The 14,161-nt window shown below is 37.3% G+C and overlaps 1 protein-coding gene across 2 annotated transcripts in view; it reads right to left on the bottom strand.

Annotated features, from left to right (window-relative positions):
• hoxb3a (homeobox B3a) overlaps window positions 1-14,161 on the bottom strand; it is a 51,227-nt gene that overhangs the window by 29,660 nt on the left and 7,406 nt on the right. Inside the window, exon 1 of one of the 2 annotated variants that reach the window (XM_082165465.1) lies at window positions 1,912-3,099. The exons of the other annotated variant lie outside the window; for it this stretch is intronic. The gene's annotated coding sequence lies outside the window, so the exon portion shown is untranslated. Of the gene's footprint in view, window positions 1-1,911; window positions 3,100-14,161 lie in introns of those variants that run through there. 2 annotated transcript variants of the gene reach the window in all.

The raw sequence follows: 14,161 nt of genomic DNA, 5'->3' as shown, positions 1-14,161 counted from the left end.
CAAAAACGTTTAAAAATCTGAAAGAAAAAATATAATTAAATGAATGTTAAAAATGTATAAAACTTAATAAAACGTCTGGGACTAATACAACAATATAATATCTATTCACGATAGTCTTGGGGAAAAAAAGGTCATTAGAGTCAATGCGCGTACAGGCCAGAAATTAAATGCGACCGCGACAGATCTCAATAAAGGTCAAAGAAAGCTGGAGCAGCCACTGGAATAAAACATGTGGGTTTTATGGCAGGTCAACTCTGTTTGCTACCGGCAAACACTAGTCAAACGGCGAATAAATAGAGAGGTGAGAGGGTATAAAACAATAAAATATGCACAGGACAATACCAATAGTTCTTTAACCCCCTGACACCAAACATTTTATGACTCCTTAAACAAGCGTTTCTCTCCCCAAACACTCGGCCCATCATTTCATGAAAAACGCTCTGAAATAAAGAACTTCTAATTCATTCTGAGTTTCCTTTTGTTTTGGGGATGCACCGATAATTTCAGGATGTTTTTTTTTAGCTGTGCAGAAAAGGTAAGATGACCTTATTTAACTCTACCATTAGAACAGAGGATAGTGTGAAAGTGAAAAAATTAAATCAAAACGAAAACGGATTAAAATGTAAATATTATATTTTTTATTTAAAATCATCGACATTACCTTATTTATTAGAGCAGCAAGCAGTATCGCAGTCTCGTCAATAAAACATTTCGTTTGCCACATTTCATAGCTTAGCGAAAAGAAAGATCTACAAGAGTATAAACAGCGAAAAATTATTATTGTGGCCGCCGAAATTGTCATTGCTTCACATACCAAAATATATAAAATTAACTACAACCGGAACACAATTAATCGTAATCATTTTCGTAATTACCAAAATTCTCATTTAAATATATATTTAACATTTTATTTGTCCTTTTAGTTTGTTTAATGATAGCTACAATTATAATTCAGCAAATGTCTATATTTATACGAAATCTTAATCTACAAATCTTAGAGGGTGTATGGTTTTGAGTCTTTGTTCTGCTGCGGTTTAAGTGACAAAGGCAAAACATAGTAAATGATTATTAACTTGATTCCAGAGTATGCATGAAATTAATGTTTCAATAATTGTATCAAAATAACATCGAATAGTATCGAAATATTCTAGAACGAAGGAAAATCATTTTTCATTCACTGAGCAGTTATAGAATGTGTATAAAAACTTGTATCATATCAAAGAAATCTGTAGCACCCCTAGCGTTTGGCAGTCAAAGCTCTGGCAATTTTTCAAATGGGCCTCTGCCATTTTCAGCTCTTTTTTCAACTTGCCTGACTCTTTTCTTCTCTCTCAGTTCATTTTGATTGCTGCTTGGTATTAATCGTGCCGAACTTCTTGCATTGAAGCACATTAGCATCCATGTCCAGTAGAAGCTATGAAAATAATTGTACGCTTAAATGACTTAAATGACTTTATTTCGCATGTAAACTATATACACCTTATTTCACATTTTAGCGATGAAAATCAATTGTAACAGCAAAGGAGAAAGTTCAGCCTTGGTGTCCACTCTAACCCTTTCACCCCCTGAAGTCCCCGACCTCGCCTTCACCCCCGTGAGCCATCTCCTTCTAAAAGCCATAGGGACCTCGAGCCATCTGCCTCATTATGGGGTTAATGTGTACACCGACAGGCATTCAAAGCCGCGGCTCAGAGACTATAGCCAAGGTAAATATTCACCATATAAAACCCACACACTCAACAGTGCAACTCCGTGGGGCTCGAATTCAAAGTCATAACTCCGTTATGATAGGAGGGGGAACCCGTACTCTCGCCACAGTGTGCGCGAGCACGTGGTCCGCGTCCGCCCAAGCAAACACCTGCAGAAGAGAGCACGGCGATATGCAAATGAAGCGCCTTTTTCTTTACTTACTTTTTTTACTCTGAGCGTCGCACCTCGCATTTCTGTAGCATCTCGCCCGTATCTCCTCTCCTTTGCGGTACGCGCTCTTTGCAGGGGATTGTCGCCGCTCCAAACCCTTTCTTTCCGTTTCAACCGTTCCTATGCGAGTCCCTCCGTCTAAACCCCCCCTCACTCCTTTCTCCAAAGCCACAGGTTTAGCCCGTGACCTCGCCGTGATACCTTTGTGTGCTCAACTCCCTCTCATTTCCGTGGGTCCCCTCGAGCTCATCTTTAACATCACGCGACGATAACAGACAGGCAGAAATTAGAACATCCAAGAAGATCCTCAACCGACTCATGAGCTCAGAAAAGCAAAAATAAGAAAAAAACACCGAGCCACCAATTTCGACAACAGGAGTCATCGTGCCGTAACTATTTTCCGTGTTGAGGTTTTATCTTGCTGGCAACACGAAGGGGCTTTCCCCACACAACGCAGCCATCTCTGTCCTAAAACAACTAAAAAATAAAATGCACGTTAGCCTCAAGCCGCTGTGAGCTCTACAATACCATTGGGCGATATAAGGCATTTTGTTGTGGACTCTCAAGTTTTCATATTAATCTCGCACTTTGGCAGTCTTTGTTAAACAGCGAGGCGTGTCACGAGTCCCAGTACATTTTAATATTTGTTAGACGCGCTGACCTCCGGTTCACCCCTTCTCTGGGTCTCTCCCACTCTAAAGTTCTATAGTAATGCATGCATAGTGTGTTCGCTCATATTGAATTGTGCCCAGGTCATTACTTTGAAGAAAAATGGCTCGAGAAAGGGGGGTCATTCAAAAAGGCTTTATAACCCACAAATCAGTTCAACCATAGAGCGATTCTTTATTTTCCTAGTTGTATTCACAAAACTAAAAGAGATGTTCAACGTGAATCTAAAAGTCCAAACTATAAAACGAATTTACAATTTACAAAATATTAAAAGTTCGTTAAGGTTTTTATTTATTTATTATTATTTTTATTTTTTTACTATTTGTGTGTGTTAGGGTTGCCTAATCTATTCGAAGGGTAACGACAAATACCATCCTGACGAAAACACTAATTCTATCATTTTAATTATATAGCCTAAAATAATTTTATTTAAGATATTAAAATGTTTATATATAATATAGGCTATACAATTATAGATACAAATTATAATAATATATAGTTATATTGCATATATATATACAATTTTGACACGCAAAATAAAAATGTTAACTGTTGATTACATTTATTTTTTGCGAACAGATAAAAAAAAAAAAAAAAAACGATCCAAAGGCTATATTTTTCTTTCTAGAAACGCCACGTGAACACAAAAAATATATAATGCAGGGTACAACACTGCCCAGCAACGGCACATGTTAGGATGGAATGGAAATTAATTCGGTGAACTCCATCTGAACTCCAAATGGGGCGAGTTTTCTAATATAATTATTCACCACTTACGTAGGTTATTTCTCAGAATATCAAGCCGTTCAGCATCACATCATCCTGACTCACCACCATTAGTCTTAATGTGCGTGCCAATAAATTAATATTCATGACCAAATTATCAGTTGCCCAGTTTCTAACTTAACATAGCTACTCCAAACACGCCTTTAAAAACAATATTTTATTTATCACATAAAAATGAAAACCAAACTAGATCTAATCCCAATATCTAAATAAAGATTTAAAGTTTTAAATAGTTTTATTACTATTGTTATCGTGAATATTATTCATTTCGTTAATGTTTTAGGCCTAAATATATTTTTCATGGTGATTGTTTGGATATGACATGATCACACTAAATCTGAGTTCCCCAAGAAAGGGAAATGTGCTTCTTAAGCAAATTTCCTTAGTTTATTCGAGTTGTGTGTATAGGCACAGCAACGTGTCTACATTTTAAACATGTAAACAAAATACCGCAGGTGGTCTTCCGTTTCAAACGCAATTAATGTGATCAACAAACTAAAATAGGCCCTATACAAATAATGAGAATGGCGTCGCTTAACTAACTTATTTCTTTCACAATAATTTGAAGAAAATATTTTATTTGCGTAGGCTACCGTTTAACACGCATCCAGCGCACTCGAAATCCCAAGCTGAAGCAGTAGGCTAAGCTAGTTAATTTTCTTTTTTTTCTTTTTTTAAAAAAATGAGAGATATAAATGTATAGGCTATTTATTATTCTGCTGTAATCACATTAAGATTATTATGATGCTAGTCATAAACCCTGTAAGCAAGCTTTATTTGTAGTTATAACGTTAGACAAAAAAAAAAAAAAAGGTTTACACAATTCACATAAAGCTCTGAATTTATTGAGAAATTATAAAGTTACAAATAAAAAAATTAAATACTAGTATTTTTTGGCAGAAAACAAAGAGAAAAAAATAAAAGCAACACTTTTTTTAACAGGTAACTGTCGAGCTGATTGTCATTTTACTCATTTTTTCAGGAGCCACGTTTCTAAAGTTCACAAAGAAATCAAAGGCTTGGTTAAAGGCCTATTTGCCTTTGACTGGCCTTACTTGTCTAATAACTAAGCCGCCTCGTCATAAAATCCATGGAACGCAATAAATGCAATAAAATGCATAATTGAATGAGATAAATTATTAAAAGATTCGCAACATCATGCCTTTTCGTTGATGCCCTAAACCTCAAGATTCGATTGTCTTTTTTTTTTCTCCCCAACACACCCTTTCGCGGGAACGTGCTTTGTTGCAAAGTCGCTCTCCTCAGTTCTGCTCTTTCTATCATTTTTCTAATCTTTTCAAAAGAGACAGTCTGAAACCCCTCACTCCCCCTCTTTCTCCTTCTCCCACTTTGCCATTGACATCCAGCGATTGGTCAAGCGCAGCGAGTCGACAGCCAACGACCGAGTCACGCACTACGTAAACTTTTGACCCCTGAACTTTTTGACCCCACCAAATCTCGCGCCATTTCTAACGAGACTACGTTCACCTTCACTCGCTCTTCTGGATTAAACGTAGACAGAGAGAGAGAAGGGAGAACGAGCCTCTCCTGTGGCTAAGCCATAGCTTTATGCTTTCTGGTACGACAAAAGCTTTGAACTAGGCTGGCTCACAATGTAAGGTTCTACAGGCAAAATGCTGAATCCGAAAAGCACTATAAATGGTCATTATTCCGATCACGAAAAAAAACTACGAAACGTTGTCGGTGGAATTTACGATAGTATTCTATTATCATGTAAAATGCGTATTACGAGACGTTTCCAAACCCTTTAGTTGTTAGAACAGGGCGACAAGCAGACACCAGCATCCTCAACCATCGTGATCTTGGTCTGAAGCGGGCTCTGCTGGCGACAAAGGAGAGCTACATCTGAGAAAAATCCAACTCAAGCATAACGTCAGGGGGAGAAAATATATGTAGCCTATTTTTATTGATAAAAAAAAAAAAAAAAAAATCTATAGAATAACACACAAATAAGACACGCAATTATATATTCGCTATATAATTTGAATAAAATAAATAGTAATATAAAATAAATAATTTGACTTAATTTGCCATAAATGTTGTGTTTTACATTGTGTTTTTTAATAATGTTTTTAAATCTAAATTCTTTTACGATTTGATGTTTATAAGATTAATGTAGGCTATTATAGATTAACACGTATAGGCTATATTAAACAAGATAGGCTATTTATAAATTTGTTATTCGTTAAGCCATTTTTTTATTTTATTATGTGAGTTATGTATGAGTTATGTAGCCTATACACTGAAAAAAACTACTTGTAAGATTTACTTAATAAAATCCTCGTAACAATTTGCACAAGTATATTTTAAGTAAATTTTACTGCTATAATATCAAGTACAACTCACGTGTCATTATCAAGTAAAATCTACTTAGTATTGAACGTAACGCTCATGAAGAAATTAAGTAAATTTACCTATTTACATTTAATTTAGAAGCTATATTTATTTAAAGTAATTAAGTAAAGTTTATTTATTGTTTTATAATTAGGAAGCTTGCTTTTATGAAATTATAAAGTAAATCTTACCATTTAATGAAGTAAAATAAGTAGATTTTATTTAAGTTTTTTTTGTTGAGATTTTCATTTACTATATATAATTAATTATGTAAACATTGCTAATTTCTTTTTTATAAATAATTATGAACATAAATAATCATTTTCTCAATATTTTTCACAAATCACACAACTAAAATACAATTTAACAGTTTATTTTTTCAGTCATCAAAAAATTTTCTTCATCCAAAAATGGACATTCACAGTCATCTCTTGACACAGGTGCATTCAGTAAAACTTCAGAATTATACTGTAACCCTTGTTTTAAACATAACACTTTTTTTTTTTTTTTTCAATTCATGCGAAACATTCAACGTAGCACTCTGAAATAGTGCACTTTTAAGAAATACCATTAAAACCTTAATGTATTAAAATATCATCAACAGCTGAATGTTTAAACAGTTCTATCATGCCATAACATTTAATACAACTTCATCTTCAATCTTTGAACTTTTGGTGAGAGTTTAATTCCATCAAGCTCTAACAGAATTTTTTGTAACACCTCAAACGTGTATCGCAGTGCTCGGGGGTATTCCAAGTTTAGGGCATAAATCAGGCCCATAAGCAGCATGCATGCCTTTGCAGTATTGCCGCATCCTGGCAGCATTTCCTTCCCTTCAAGAAGGATGGATACATTAATTGGATCTTCTCCATCAGCACCATGGACGACCAGTATTTTAATGATGTGCTGAGTGATGTCACTGCAGCTGTCCTCCTGCATACAATTTAGAAGAAAAAATATAAGTCTTTTGAGAAACAAAAATAGAATTGCTGAAATTATTTAAAGTGACTTCATTATCACAACAGAATGAACAAACACTAAATAAAGTTATTTGAAAGTCTAACAGTATATTCAGGTACAGAAATTAATAATTAAGCCTAAATGTAAAATAACACTATTTGTCACTGTATAAATTAAATATAGTTTAATCTTTGTTAAAGCTGTATTTTATTGTTTTATTTATATCAATGACACAGAAAACAGTGTATATATATATATATATATATATATATATAATATTAAGTGTGTGCTATCACTTTAAAGGGATACTCCACTTTTTTCGGAAATATGCTCATTTTACAACTCCCCCAGAGTCAAACAGTGTAGTTTTACCGTTTTAGAATCCATTCAGCCGATCTCCGGGTCTGGCGGTACCACTTTTAGCATAGATCATTCTCATTCCTGCGTAATAATCAAGAAACTTTGCTGCCGTACCATGGCTCCAGCAGGCGTAATGATATGACGCAGCGCCTGAAAATAGGTCTAATAGGTTAGACAAACTTAGTCCCGGTCACGCTGGAAGTTACCGAGCTGGGGACTATTTTCAGGCGCTGCGTCATATCATTACGCCTGCTGGACTCATGGTACGGCAGCAAAGTTTCTTGATTATTACGCAGGAATGAGAGTATAGTTCCTAGCCATATAGGCTTAGAAAATCGCAACTTTTCATTTTCCGTCGATCTTAGTACACGGTTTAACTACAGAAGAGTCAAGTTTTAAATAGGAAAATTTTTTGAAACTCTTTGGTCATTTTGAAAGAAATGCTACTGGACTCGTCAGAATCAATGATCTATGCTAAGCTATGCTAAAAGTGGTACCGCCAGACCCGGAGATCGGCTGAATGGATTCTAGATTAAGACCGACTGCACGGACCAAAAAAACTGACAAATATCAGTTTCTTTCTCAGCTGTGCACATGACATAAACGAGAGAATACTTGTCGAGACAACAATTTTGTGTTTGTGTGTCCGTTCAAGGGCAAGGAAACGCGAAAGAGGAATCAATTCTGCATTCGAGCGCTGTCTGAAACGCGCCTCTCCCCAGGGTTTCCGTTGTCCGGTAATTGCCAACAAAATCTCTCCGGTCAAATTGTCCGATTAAAATTGCCTAATAATCCCGCCCCCCTAACACAATCTGAATTTGAGAATCAGCCTAAAATGTATAAAGCAAAAATACACCGACATTTGGCTATGTTATAAAGGAACAGGCTCTACCGTTTGAAAGTTATTAAACAACATCGCATGCTGCATTTCAAATAAAGCGCATGCCTAAAACGACTGTAATATAGACCTCGCGTGTGACGTGCGTAAATTTCGCTTCAAACTTTTGTTTTTACGTGCGTCAATTTCGCTCTTGACGCGCGAATGGACACAACGTGGTCAAGCATATAAACGCGGCAGGCGCGAATTTGACGCGCTATTCGCGTCCGGTGTGAACGCACAGTATCAGTTAAACAACGAACGAATGAGTGAGACGTTTCATATGGCCAGGCCCAGGCAGACTAGTCTTAAAAGCTTTTTTCAGAGGCCAGACGCGACGGACGATGGTGAATCAGGAGTTAATAAAAGCCTCAGATGTCCAGACAGCTCCACCACCACCGGAGAAAAAGCCAAAGTGTAGGGCGTATCGGTCGGAATGGAGTGACAAGTTCCCATGGCTAAGATGTGAGGTAGTTGATGGTAACGAAAAAAAATTCTGTTCGCACTGCGAAAAGGCAAGACGATGCAACGGATTCAGAAGAGGGTCGAATAATTTGAGAATGTCTGCAGCTAAATGAGACATACTGAGAGTGTATAATTAAGTTCGCTTGAGTAAAAACAATAGGCTATTCAAATATTTTATGTGGGGAAGGGGGATTGGTTTGTTAAACTATGAATGTGAAACCATAGTAAAAACAATTGGCGTTGATTGACGCCAATCGGACGTTCATGCTTTTTTCCGTCTATTTGAACGTTAGGCTAATAAACATGTCGCATTCAATACGGCCTGATTATGTCATTTTTTAAGTTACATAGCCTGCCTCCAGGTTTCCTCAACTTGACTAATTAAGAGGTGATATTTGACCAGCATATCATCAAAATGTCCGGAAAACGAAACCACTGCCGGTCACTTTTGACCGGCACCATTTTTTTCTAGCGGAAACTCTGCCTCTCCCTCTCTCTCGCTGCGCTTCGAGTGTGTGTGGCTGTGCGCAAAGATAACGCGCGAGTCCCGGTTTTCGGCTCGTCTTCCGCGATTAAAATTGTTTGAATGTGTAAATTGGCATGTCAATACACGTCCAAATTATGAACTTTCACACTATGATGTTTAAATTGAGCAGTTAATCCGTGAATCACATGCGTGCCGAACCGAATCTTGTGCGATCCATTCCACCCCTAGCGCGTTATCTCGTTGAATATCATTGGCAGAATCGTAGAGATGCAGGATTAAGATCGCGTGGGGGGTTGAATCGAGATCGCGATCTTTTAACAATTAATCGTGCAGCTCTACTGGCCTCTTACTTTCACGTATTTCTGTTGAACACAAACGAAGATATTTTAAAAGAATGTTGGTATCAAATAGTTGAAGGTAGCCATTGACTTCCATAGTAGATTTCCAATGGCTACAGTCAACTGTTTGATAACCCATTTTCTTCAAAATATTTCCTTTTGGAGGTTCAAAGAACAGAGCAAAGAAACTCATACAGGTTTGGAATAACTTGAGGGTGAGTAAATGACCATTTTTAATTTTGGTTGAACTATCCCTTTAAATATTGTTTTTGGTATTTAATTAGAATAATTGTCACATACACATTTAATTTATTCTTTCAGAAGATGTAGAAACGAATTTTTGACTTTTACAAGGTTCCCTTTAGGCCATCACTGAGCAGAACATGTCCATCCCTTCGTCTACCTTCCCTCTCTCACTTTAAGGTTAACTTGCACTTTAAACAGTAAAAACAAACTATAATTTAAAATAAAAATATGCTTTACCAGGCAATCTTCAAAAAGATCATCATCTTTCTCGCCAAGGTATAGAATGAGGCTGCGGATAACTGATTCACGTCTCATCTCAATGCTTTGTGTCTGTGAACAGATTTATATTGTATCATTACACAACCTTTTATTCATACACAATGAACTCAATGAAATCAAGTGAGAACACAAAAGCATTCATTCGCAAGGAACACTGATTTGAGTACTTAGAGCAAGGTGACTCTACTTCCTGTTCCTGTCTACCTTGCATTTTGACCAAAGCAGAACTGTCGCTGACACTGTATTATCTTCAGTACAGATTCTTTATATTTGAAATTTAAGTTGTAATTTAAGACTAAAATTCTAATCATTGAAATCGCAGAACTTTTGACACTAGCACTATTTTTACTGTTTAATACAGTAAAGCTGATTTAAAGCAATCTATATTGTATAAAAAGCTATATAAATAAACACAACATGTGCATGCATATGAGAAATACATTAAGTATATCTTATTTCCAAAAATGTGAACAAGCACAATTTTGATCAAACACACCTGACTCAGTTTGTCTAGAAATGGCCTCAGTTTGGTCCCCACAACACCTCCCTTGGCCTTCATCAGGGCAATAAGTTTTGGTGTGCATTGGTCAAGTCTGAACATGAATCTCTGCTCCAGGGAAATTGTAGTGATTCTCCTGAATTCCTCCTTGATCTAATGTGACAAAATGATTCAAGAGTACAACAGCAGAAATTTGGTTAAATAGACTGATGCAGGGAGCAAGGGTTCATTCTGTACAAGGACTGAAGAGTCCAAAAGAGAAACACTAATTTGGCATTTCAATTTTAACTTTGAGTTAAGTACATTTCAAGTTTATTTTTTGTTCATGTGCTAAATCTGTAGTCAATATTATTATTACATCAAATTACTGTTACTTCCCGGAGGAGTTGGTAACATTTTTAAGGGCTTATAGATTCACCTACCTCAGCTTCACAAAATAGAGCAGGCCATCTTTCTTTGAAATGCTCAGCAGCTGGACTGCCACTCACAACCTCAAGCCTTCGACAGGAGAATGTTTTGGCCATTTTTTCTTGAATCACCTTGGTGTTGTTTTTCTTCAGTACTTCATTAAGAAGCACCTGTCTTTCCATTTCCAGACTGTCTATACTTTCTCCACTAGGATGTGGAGGGAGATAGTTCACCTCTGCTCTCTTCGGTCTTTTACAGTTTTTGGCAGGATTTTTTTCACCAGGGGACTTGTTTTTCAAGGAGTTGATATCAAGTTCAGGAAGAGATACTTTACGCTTTCTCAGTTTAGAGCGGTAATTAGCCATCTTGTATTTAAGACGTTGCTGCCACCCGTACATGCCTGAAAATGATGTTTCAGGCTCTCTTAGGCATGGATGCATCTTTATCAGAGCTTCTATAACTGCCTGAATTTGAAGACCAGTAGGATAGGCAGTGTAGTGGAATATTGCTTCCGCAACTTTCTCAAGTATGTCAGACGTTATGCTTGGATTCAGAAGGAGTGTGCCATCCGTTTTATTAGCCATGTTTCCTTCGTGAAGGGCCATTTCAACATTATATGAAAAGGTGGGTATCACAAAATTAGTTGGCCAAGATTGTGATCGATGCTCTGGGGGCTTTGGTAAAATGATGGTGTCAGATGAACTAAGTGGGGAACTCTCATCCTGGAAAGACTGATCCATTGGCAGTGGAAAGGAGGAAGCAGCAGCCTCAACGATCGGACTAAATGTGAGAACAATAGAAGGTTCCATCTTAACTAGTTTGATTGTGTCTTTATCCTTAACCACATCTGTTGATGTCAAGGTGAAGAATTCGTTATCAAAATCTTTGTCCATGTACATAACAGTAAAACTCCCTTGGAGTTGAAAATGATCCTGTGCAGCTGCCAAAAGTTCATCTACAGTGCTAGGGATTCCATCTGGAAGGGTTAACTTGTGAACTTTGGTCTCTTCAATGAAAACGCGTAGTTGAGTGGGGGAAGACATCATCACCGCCTTGGGTAAGCACAACTTCAAGAGAAACAAAAGACAACGTCTCAATAAGACAAGATAAAATACTATTTAAAAAAAAGAAAAAAAGAAAAGAAAATAGTATTACAATACAAGGTGCATGTATATTAATTAAAGGGATAGTTCACTTTGAAATTATTTTTTGGTATGTTTTAGCTTACCTCAAGGGCATCCAAGATGTAGGTGTCTCTTTTTCTGCAGTAGTTTCAATTGATATTTTTAGGTCAAACCGTTCTTGTCTGTCAGTCATATAATGCAGGTCGATGGTCACTGTCTCAAAGAGCATGCACAGAGTCCAAATTAAAACAATTCCCCGTCGTCCAAATTAAACAATTCCCCATCGTAAGTACACATTGATGGCCTAAGTCACGAAACGAGCGGTTTGTGTGAGAAAACGAACAGTATTTATATCGTTTTTACCTCTTATACACAGCCATGTCCAAGTGATCTGATCTGACGTGTACGCAGACTGGTGCATAGATATATACACTAGATGTCGCCTTGTCTACGGCAGTTCATTGGAACAAATGTCTTTAAGGCGACATCTAGTGTATATATCTATGCACCAGTCTGCGTACACGTCAGATCAGATCACTTCGACATGGCTGCGTATAAGAGGTAAAAACGATATAAATACTGTTCGTTTTCTCACACAAACCGCTCGTTTCGTGTCTTAGGCCATCAATGTGTACTTACGATGGGGAATTGTTTAATTTGGACGACGGGGAATTGTTTTAATTTGGACTCTGTGCATGCTCTTTGAGATAATGACCATAGACCTGCATTATATGACTGACAGACAAGAACGGTTTGACCTAAAAATATCAAAATTGAAACTACTGCGGAAACAAAGACACCTACATCTTGGATGCCCTTGAGGTAAGCTAAAACATACCAAAAATGTATTTCAAAGTGAACTATCCCTTTAAGGCATGCTATAAAGTATACATTAATAAACATTTGACAAGTTTAAATATGGAATAAAAGCAATAATGATTCCTGACGTCACGCAACACAAGTTGGTTTCTAATTATTTGAAGTTGTACTTTACCTAGTTTGACAAACAGATGTAGTGTTTCAGAGAAACCATTCGATTGCCTTCCAATGCATAGGAAGCCAATGGGTATGTGTCAGGGAGTTGTGACTGCGCAATGACTTTGACTGTGCCAGTCAAAAATCACGTATGTTCTCATTTACCACCTCTAAAGGAACTCTTGACAACTTTGACACAGAGACAGCAGGTTTTTTTATCTCTGAACCACGGAGATGGTATGCAATCATGGACTGGTGTTTCTTGGCCATAGACTTCAAAATGTTACGGAAACAGCCAGTTTGTCTCACTACCTTCTTAAAGAAGCTGTGCTTAGCTTCAAACCTCATTGTCCATAAGGACACTAGTGGGCCAAATTCTTTAATGAGCTGAGGGTAATGCTCTACAAAATGGTGTTTTGGAATAAACTTCCGTTCTGGAAAAATACCATGAAATCTATGTCTGTGCTCAGCAATCAGGCTATCAAGGTAACCAATGCTTTCATCTGTATGGTTAGGTGACATAACCAACTCAACAACAGCTTTGAGGGACATCAACAACTTCCATGCTTGCTCCTCTTCCGGTACTTTGGTACCAATCATAAGTGGAAGTAGTCTCAGTAAGCACCAATTTTCATGTGCATTACCACCAATGGTTCTACGAGAGACAAAGGTTGGTGGTATCCTTTGGGGACAATTTGTCCTATCTTTCCACTTATATGGGAAATGCTTGATGATTCTGTTTAGCTCTTCAAGAGAGAAATGCCTCTTCTTTATCAAGATATCTAAACACAATGCCAATTCTACAGGTACAATACCCTCAAGTAAATCGTGCAGTACATCAGGTGGGTAACCTGTTGTCACATGAAAATGATTCAATCTTTGAGTAATTGCACAATGCCTTTTAACTCCATGGCTATGGGTGTCACTAGCCAATGCTGCTTCAACATCCAACTGGTGTTGCTCTTTTGTTCTACCAGGGAATGCTCCTGACCTCACTTCAATTTCCTGAAATTGGGACCGCTCTCCAACACAAAATCTGCAAACGTAGGAACTATTGAAACTTTCAACAAACCCACCGACTGAGTGAGCCCCCAGGTTATCTGCAATCACAGAAAATACTGTGCCTTTTATGATTTTTCCCAAACAGGGCACAAAAATGCCATCCTCTTCAAAGGTTTTCAAATCCTTTAATAAGGGCTCAAGCACTCTGGGGTAGCCAAATTTCTGAACATCAACTGTCTTGCACAAAACAGCCAAGTAAATTGATGATAGTGTAGACCTTAATTCGGATGGAATATCAGCCAACACCCAGTAGACGCCTGTTACTTTGTGCTTCTTGCGAGAGGTCCCTAAAGGATTACATATTTCAAAGTCATCACAGTAGAGTAGAAGTGAAAGTCTTAACTCCTCTCC

This window comes from Leuciscus leuciscus (assembly GCF_965113295.1).
Source record: "Leuciscus leuciscus genome assembly, chromosome: 1".
NCBI classification, from domain to species: Eukaryota; Metazoa; Chordata; class Actinopteri; order Cypriniformes; family Leuciscidae; genus Leuciscus; species Leuciscus leuciscus.
This window is presented reverse-complemented; position numbering and strand designations above follow the sequence as displayed.